At 41.6% G+C, this 9,482-nt stretch overlaps 1 pseudogene; it reads left to right on the plus strand.

Moving 5' to 3' along the window:
* Window positions 1-7,957: 7,957 nt before the first annotated feature.
* Window positions 7,958-9,173, plus strand: LOC120584427 (protein TFG-like; annotated as a pseudogene).
* Window positions 9,174-9,482: the final 309 nt, after the last annotated feature.

Genomic DNA, 9,482 nt, shown 5'->3' on the forward strand with positions numbered 1-9,482 from the left:
GAAAGCCCCGTTTACAGGAAATCCAGCAAGATGGTCTCAAAGAGTATGAGCAGGATGTGAATGCAGTGGAAAAAATTGTTATTGAAAAGAGAATTTTTTTAAAAGAAACTGAATAAAGTGTGATTTCACCTTTAAGTATACTCTTGTATAGAAGCAGGAAATAATGTTACAGTATATTCGATTTTATTCCTTTAGAATATCTGAGCATCTGTATCCACTTGCCTTTGGTTAGAGACACCAAGGAAAGAGCACTATAATAAGTAAACCTAATATCTGAATTAAGAGTCACAAGAGATGTTACCTAACCTCAGCGGAAGAATTTTCACAGCAACATAAACTTGAGAGAGAGAAAAAACAAAAACAAAATAAAACATAATTAACCCATGGCTATAAATGCTCTCGGATGCTATTATAATGTCTGTTTCCCTATAGCCCATAATAGTATCTCTTTGTAGACAAGCCCATTGAGTCTTTACAAGGTCATTTATTTCCCGATGTTAAAATTAATAAATGTTATTTCAAGTGATATGATTCAAATGAAATGTACAAAATGCAATAACAAGTCCAAATATGGAGAAAATGCTTTGCAATAAGACCTAGCTCCTTGATTAGTATTGTACCTGTTTCAGAGCACAGAAATAAGATACCTAAAATCAGAAAACTCTCGAAAACTTCACTATGAGTTCAATATGTTTGGGAATTGGACAAATCTCGTATCTTTTATTGTTTGTTTGTTTGTTTGTTTGTTTGTTTTATGGAATGAAGACATTTGGATAAGAATAGATTACTGAATTGGAGAACCAGGATCTATGGCACAGGTTAAAAGATATCGTGTTATTGTTCTGAGATCGGACTTCGAAAATAACTACCACAAATTCAAATGCTGTAATCATGAACAAAGCCCCAACAATGCATCAAGCATCTAGCGTTATAGATATAAGAACACGGCCCCTGAGATGAGCAAGAAGAGGAGGCGGCTGCCAGTTACTGGGTCCTGGGCTAGGATTTGTCAGGTGCCGCCTTACCTAGTGCTTCCTTCCATTTCACAACCATCTGTGACATAGGGAGTCAAATCCCACAGAAGGCTGCATAACTCTCCCACTTTCTCAGGGCCTGTGTCCAACCCACGTCTGACAGACTCCAAAACAAGACTTGTTTACCGCATGTCCTCATTCAGTGGGTGAGAGCGACCTGTCAACGCTGACATCCAGGTGCAAGAATAAAGCCTCGACCAGGTGCTGTAGTCAACTCAAGAAGGAAGCGGTGGAAGAGCACAGATGGTCACAACGGCCACCTCTCCTCTCGAATATGCTTTTTAAACCAGTATGAGCAGCTTATACTGGACGCTAGCCTCATTATTCAGCAAGTATTGGTACTGAACTCTAAATAGTTAAGTATTTTGGCCCATTTTACAGACCAAGAGGAGTAACAGGCATAAAATAATTTCTCTAAAGTTATGATAAATGAATTATATAGCTAGAAATGAGAAAAGCCATGGACGGTTCCATTGGCGGTAGTGGTATCTGCCTTTCCTTGTTACCATATTTCACCCTCAAATAGGCTTCTAGGTTTGTTTGTTATGATCATTTTGGTGACATGCTCAGGTGAGAGAAACCAAGTATGGTACACAACACACGGACTGCCTCAAAATATCTTGGGCATGCTTTTTTTTTTTTTAAAGGGGAAATCCATTTAAATAATAATACCGATTATTATTATTTAGAACTTATTATGTGCAATGCACTGTTCCAAGGGTTTGATATACATTAACTTCTCAAAACAACTCTATAAGTTAGGTATTATTAATTCTACCCCCTTTTTACTGCTTCACCAAAAGTAGATGATTCATTGGAGGCCATGAGGCTGCAGAGTGGAGGGCCAGTGTCTAACCCTGGGATGGGTCTCCGAGCCTGGACCACTGGGCCACACTGCTTCCTGTAAAATGTTTTCAAACAACCTACTTGGATGTTTTTATTTCTTCGTAATGCATGTACAGAATGCAAATTAATATGCACAAAATTTGCATCCTAACCTCAGACTGAAATACAATAAAATATAGACTTAGTTCCAGTGATATCTAGGCTTATCCATGTCACATCTAATGTGCTTCTGCATTGTAGCTAAATAATTATCTAATTTTTTGATGCCAATGAGCCAATCCATATGAATGAGACTTGCAGAAAAATTTTGCTCCTGAAGCACTTCAGGAAAAGATATAAAAGCATCAAAATAAAATATCAGCAGAAGATATAAAATATTTTGGGGTGGAGTTAAAAATTAAGTACTCCCTCAAAACGTTTGAGAAAGTAAATTTCTCCGTCTTTAAGTTATTTCTGGATTTCTCTTAAAGTGCTACTCTAATTCTGGAGCAGGTAACAGTGTTCTTCCTTCTTCACTCTCAGAAAGGAACCACCGTCTTTGATGTCATTCCCACATAGCCCCTCAGACTGAGACACAGCGGAGACCACTCCTTGCCTCCAGGAGCTGGTCCCTCACTAGCTCCAGCATGCACTCTGCCTCTCAGGGGGCTGTAAGGAACTTTCTAGATTAGAACTTGGCATCTGTTTGCATGTGACCAGGGCAAAGGTTCGTAACATGTATTGATAACTTTTGTGCATATTTACTGAGTACCATTGTGTACTCAACATCGAGCACTCCCTTTCCCTCTTGGGAGCACGCCGAGAGATTGCAGAGCAGCTCTCTTTGTGAAGCTCCCCTAAGGCTTGTGGGAAGATGCACCTCCTCCAAATGCAAACAGGAGTCCTAAACTGCATGAGAGCCACTTCACTTTCTTACACGACAGTGCTATTTGTGCTCCCAGGAAGCAGACACAGTGATGAAACTTATGGTGCAAGAGGGCCAGTGGGAGATCTTAAGGGACAAATATGGAGGGAGGAAGTGGAATAAAGCGGTGCAAGGCAGAGGGAGAAGGTGGACTGCCCTGCAGTCTTAGCAAGGTCCAGCTGACCTCGCAGAGCTAGTTCAAAGTCATCCCAACGTGGAGCAAGGGATTCAGGCCTTTATACCCTTGCAACAACCTATCATCGATGTGGGATGACCTGGGAAGAGGCATGACCTTGGGCAAGGCAGCTCTCTCCAGCCGAGGACAGTTTCAGGAGAGGCTGACAGTTAAGCTATCTGCTACCACCATGCCCAGCGGGCAGAATGAGGGATGTGGGAAGCACAGCACCCTATTTTCCATATCTCATCTTCAACCTGGAATCTTGTGCTACTTAAATTATTAGATGAGAAGCAAATGAAGAGAAAGACTTAAAGACTATGAAAGCAGGGCAGGATCTTGGAGGCATCCAAGATAGCACCCTCACAGTGTAGGAATCACTCCTACAGGATCCCAAGTAGCAGGACATCTAGTTTCTATTTAGACACTTGTTGGGACAGGAGCTCACTGTTGGGAAACCCTAGCTGTCACACGGTTTTTCCTTCTATTGAGTCAAATGTTCTGGGTGGAAATTGATCCTTGATAATAAGATTGTACTGGTTGTATTGACAAATTTTTGGCACTGTAGTTTAAACTTGAAAATAGTAGTATGTTTGTGCAAATTCATTTGGACCAAGGACTGAAATAATGGACTAGATATTTGTTTCCTCTTACCCTACAAGGTCTTCTCCAGAGTGGTCAGTGATCTTTTTAAACGAAGGTCCTTGGCGCAAACCCTTCTGTCCACAAGCCCCCTCTCTTCTGGAGTCTGATCGTGACTCAGCCCTCACCTCCTGCCCACCACTGTTCCCTCGACCTCTTCTCTCTTTCTGCTGTTCTGAAGACACTAGCGCCTCATTCTGCTTCAGGCCTTTGTACTTGCTGGGACATCTGCTCTGAACTCATCCCCCAGATTTTGCAAGGCTCCGTTCAAATGCCAACTTCTCAGAAGGGCTTCCTGATACTCCTCCATATCAGAATAGCTCCTCGTCCTGTCGACCCTCTCATGCTGCTTGCTTTCTCTTATTAATACCTGGTAAGGAGTGTGTGCGTGTGTGTGTGTGTGTGTGTGTGTCTGTGTCTGTTTTGTTCATCACTGTATCCCTAAGCTCCTAGAACAGTTCCTGGCACATAGGAATGTTAAATAAATATTTGTTGAATGAAGACATTAAAAAAATGAACAAACAAAAGCTTGCCAAAAAAGTTATAGATAACGTAGTTTGTAAGTTACTAAAATTTTCAAGGAGGAGATAAGAATAAACCCAAGCTCAATGAAAATCATCCAGTAAATAGAAATAAAAGTTATTCTACTGAGTTCAAGTCAAAAGAGAAAAGAATTTACTTTGCAATTAATTTATAGGTACCATATTGCAAATTCCTTGAGGCCGGGGACCAGGTTTCAATCTGGTTTTATCCCCCCAACCTCTAGCTTGGTACCATAAATGTATTTGGCACCCACTAAATGTTTGTTGAACTTAATTAATTTAGTATATCAACAAACCTCATGATTAAAACAAAGCCTTCCGGTCACCTGATACTGTCAAAAACAGAGACTGCCAGACTGTTTCAAGTGTGATTATTTTTTTCTTGATCATCTTTAATAGTATTAAACTAGTGCACTAATTTTTCTCAATTTGTTTGTAGACATAATTAGAAAAAAATTAAATATTGCAATGCTATTTAAAAGGATTTGCGGACTTTCATTGGAATGAAAGCCCCGTTCCGTGATACTCAGGAGGACTAGCTCACAAGAGCACTTACTGGTGGTATTGTGTTCTGCCCCACGGTGGGTAGAGATGCTGTCTTCATGCTGTAGAGAAATGCTCAGGACACACTCGGTCATTGGAGGGATGTTGTGTGGGAGTTTGGTTGGGTTCCTCTACTTTAGTTTGGTCAACCAGCCACTCTATCTCCTTGTGAGAAGCTGGTGCAGTTATGTGTTGCAGCAAATAAATGACTGACCCTGATTCTCCCTTCTAGGATAAATGCTTCCCTAGGAAGGCCAAGAGAAGTGCCTTTAGCACTGCTTAGCATCCCTTTCACCACAACTTTGGGACATGGTGACCATGAGTGTCAGCTGGTCAATAACGGGCAGAGTCCAGCTTAGCAGAGATGTACTGAAGCAGACAACCATACTGATATTGAAAGCATTCCACCCACCTTCAGATGTGGACAAAATCTCTCCAAGTCCAGGTCAAATCTCCCACCTTCGACGTGCAGGGGCATGAGAAGAGCAGGGTAACAGAGGGGCAGTAGTGGGCCCTGTGCATCCTCTTTCTTTGTAAAGTTGTGAAACACGTTTAAGGAGACATTTCATTTTTTTAAAATTATCTCTTTTTATTATAATAAAAACAACCCATGCTTTGTAAAATATATATGTATATTACATACATGAGTGTATTGCATATATATATATGCAATATATATATGCTATATATATATGCAATATATATATATGCATATATATATATATGCAATACACTCATGCATGTAAGTGAATAAAATCACTTGTAATCCTGCCACATGCAAATATTTTTAAAATTTTTTAAAAATTATCTTTTATTATAATAAAAATAACCCATGCTTTGTAAAATATATATATATTACATGCATGAGTGTATATGCAATATATATATGCAATATATATATATGCAATATATGTATGCTATATATATATGCTATATATATATATATATATATATGCAATACACTCATGCATGTAAGTGAATAAAATCACTTGTAATCCTGCCACATGCAAATCAGCACTTGATAATTTTTTATGTGGATGCTACAGACATCTTTCTACATAATACAGTTATCTTCTATTAACTAATAACTAACTCTCAACCATTTAAGAATTCTGCAATTCTACAGTGTTAGAAAAAGGAGTGATCACCGTACTTGGCATTTATATATAGTCTTTGATCCATTCATTCAATACATTTTTTTGAAGAACCTACTATGTTCTAAGAAATATTCTACAATCTCATGATGCAAATAAAAGATGCTGTTCTTGTCCCCAAGCAGGTCAAAGTGAGAAAAGAAAGTAATTACAGTTCAGTGAATTATATTTCCCTGAGTAGGTACATCTTGCTTAGCCAGAGACTGAGATTTTCAAAAGACATGATAAATGAACTCAGTATTGATGAGTAGGATGCAGTTAATAGAAAAAGAAGTTAGGAGGAGGGGATCAGGATGCAAAAACATGGAGTTGAGAGTAAATATTGTGCTTCTGAGGGATAGCCAGGTCATAAGAAGAACTGAGCACAGGAGGTGGGGAACAAAGTAGAGAAGGTAGAGGATGGATCAGACCAAAAAACACAGGCTTTGTCAGGCATTTGACTCAGGAGGGTTCTGACAAGCCCATATTGGCATTTATTAACCCATTTCCCAGTTAGGAACAAAAAGTGCATCTTGCTGCCAGCATTAATTTAATTTTGCATAAACACGCTCTTTGAGGCTGAAGCAAATAAAACTGTTCTTAGAGTTCTTTCTAAACAGAACTTGTCTCTAATACTAATGTAACCGAAATGTATACATAAATTGGATTCATCAAATAATTTCAGCTAACAACTGTTTGGGAATGATGTTATCACACGCAGGAACGCTACGTTTTCTAGGATTCAACATTTTCGGCAATCAAAATTATATTTTGTAAATGGAAATAGCACGACTAAAAACAGAATGCTATTAACAGAATGATATCATTTGTTTCCAAAGACTATCAATATACTAGAGTATAAAAATAATAATAAAAGTGAGATATTTTGTGGCAAATTTGGGGGATCGGGTTGGAACTCTAATCCATGAGTCATCTCAGAATAAATGCTGCTGCCACAAGCGCCGCCAGAGAGTATTCTCGGAGCAAATGGGAAATGGGTTAAGATTAGTCTGATTAACGTCAAACAGTAACTAGGAGAAACTACAAGCACAGACGGACACAATGAAAAACTTATCTGAGCCCAGGTGGTGAAAAGCTCCTTAGAGGACCCAGAACAGAGGGAATCATGCTGGGAGCAGTGAAGAGAAGGAGGAAACAAGAGGGAGACAAGCTAGAAGGGGTCAGGTCAGGCATGGAGGCAACGGGTAGGATACAGGGGTCAAGAGTCAGCCTTCTGAGGAAAATGATTAATAAGATTTGGGGGGCATGAAATCAGCCTGAGTGGATAACCCAAAGCAAACCAAGGAAAGGAAGTTGGAACTTAGTCCATGAATTAAGCTCTACAACAGGAATTAGTGAAAAAGTCCAGACGTGGTGGCTATGCAGGTGTTTGAGTCACAACCCAGACAGAGTGGACACCAGGCATACAGGAGCAGGACTATTTTCCCCATTCTAGACTTCACTTAAAATATCCACCTTCAGAAAATTTCTCCATGTTTTTTTTCTGTATTTTACTACTCACATTTCACCTAATTTCATCAAAGCTACTCTCTTCTCCTTCTTCCTCTTTCACACACACACACACACACACACACACATGCACGTATGCACAACTGTAAAGCTATCTTTTCTTTTCCCTGTAGCTGCCAATTCTTACCTAGATTTCATAGGAAATGATCTAAGTTTTGGAGACTTAATTAGAAACATTACCACTAGACCCCGGTTAGGGCCTCGCCCACCTCCCATCCCCAGTTCCGCCGCGCCCCCGCCATTGCGCACGGGTCCCCGCCGTTGCGCTAGCGTCCTGGGTTGGCCCGCGGGCTGTGAGGCGGAGATAAAGGACAGGTTCTTTCCCTTGCTCTCACCCTCTTCTTCCTCCACCTGCCACGTACTGGGCCTGGGCTCTCGCTAGGCCTCGTGCGTCAGTGTGATCCGCCGAGGCCCTCGCGAGCCTAGGAGAGAGGTGCGGTGGCTGCAGGGGACAGCGGCGTGGCGGTGACTACAGCCTGCTCCCACGCCCCACAGCCGGTGGCCTTACACCTGTCCGATCCGCGGAGACCCGGCGAGGGGCGGCAGTGGAGCTTTTGGCAAGCAGTCTTTCTCTGGGGTTGTGTAGAGCTGACATGCTGGAGTCCACCATGAATGGACAGTTGGACCTCAGTGGGAAGCTAATCATCAAAGCTCAACTCAGCAAGGAAAGTCGACGACTACCCATTCCTAATGAAGATGTTACTTATGATGAACGAGTGCTAGTAATGCAACGAGTGTTCAGAGGAAATGAAGTTACAATAAAGGAGAAAGATGAACATGGTGATCTTATAACAATTTTTGATAGTTCTGACCTTTCTTTTGCAATTCAGTATAGTAGGATAGCGAAACTGACATTATTTGTTAATGGCTAACCAAGACCCCCATGAATCAAGTCAGATGAAATATCTCCATCGAGAACTGACAGAACTTCGAAATAAAGTGAGTCGCTTGTTGGAACCACCTGGAGAGTTTGGAACCACCTGGAGAACCTGGACCTTCCACCAATATTCCTGAAAATTATAGTGTGGATGGTAGGGAAGAAAAGCCCGCTGACTCTGATTCTTCTAGAAAACAGTCTCTTCGGTTTACAGCATCAAGTATGTCAGCTTTGGATCCTTTAAAAAAAAAAAACAAGATGAAATCAATAAAAATGTCATGTCAGCGTTTGGGTTAACAGCCAATCAGGTTAGGGCTACCCAGTGCTCCTGCGGAAGATGGATCTGGAAACACCTAGCAGCATTGCTTCCTCCTCCGCAGCTCATCCACCAGGAGTTCAGCCACAACAGCCGCCATGTACCGGAGCTCAGACACAAGCAGGCCAGATATTCCGACAGTAACAGTACATGCTACAGGCTGGTTATAGTGCTCAGCTGCCACAGACGCGGGCTCAGCCTACACAGTGGTATGATATTCAGCATTCACCAGGCTCTAGTCAGCAGATTGGGATCCCAGAAGCCTCAGCAGTTGCAGGGCTATGACCAGCAACCAACTTTCCAGTCACAGCTCCTGCCCTTTCTGGTCATCCTCAGCAACTGCTGGCTCAACCCACACAGCAGTAGCAGGCGAGCAATTACCCTCCATGCACTTATGATACCCAGACTCTCAGCCTCCTGTTTATACTGTGGCCTGTGCCTCACAACCTGGAATAGCTCCAAACCAACCCGGGGCCTATCAACTAATACCAGGTTTTAGTCCACCTCCTGGAAGTATCTCACCTCCTGGAAGTACCACGCCCCCTCCTCCGAGGGGGCCTAGCAGATAGCAGGTAACCACCACCCTCCCTCTGGTGGTGGCCACACCAGGCCTGGACCTGGTTATGGATAAAGGGACTCGGCTGCGCTGATGAATATACCCACGTGCTGTTTGCCTCTCAAAAGACTCCAACACTATTTTATTTTAATTTGTATTTGAAGTTCAGAAATTTAAAAAGCAGAACATTTCTCATATCGTTGCTGTTAATTGAAAGTACAATTTGCTAGAACACAAACAAGGCCAAAATGAAAGTCTTTTCTTCCCTTGCTTAAAAGTACAGCAGCTTCGTAGTAATTTTGGAACGCCACTCTTACGTGTGTGTAAAGTGATTAACTCTCCAGCTTGTCTTGTCCAGGGGATATTAAAATGACAGATTGAAGT

The sequence above is a fragment of the Pteropus medius genome, unplaced genomic scaffold (genome assembly GCF_902729225.1).
Source record: "Pteropus medius unplaced genomic scaffold, Ma_sr-lr_union100, whole genome shotgun sequence".
Classification (NCBI taxonomy): domain Eukaryota; kingdom Metazoa; phylum Chordata; class Mammalia; order Chiroptera; family Pteropodidae; genus Pteropus; species Pteropus medius.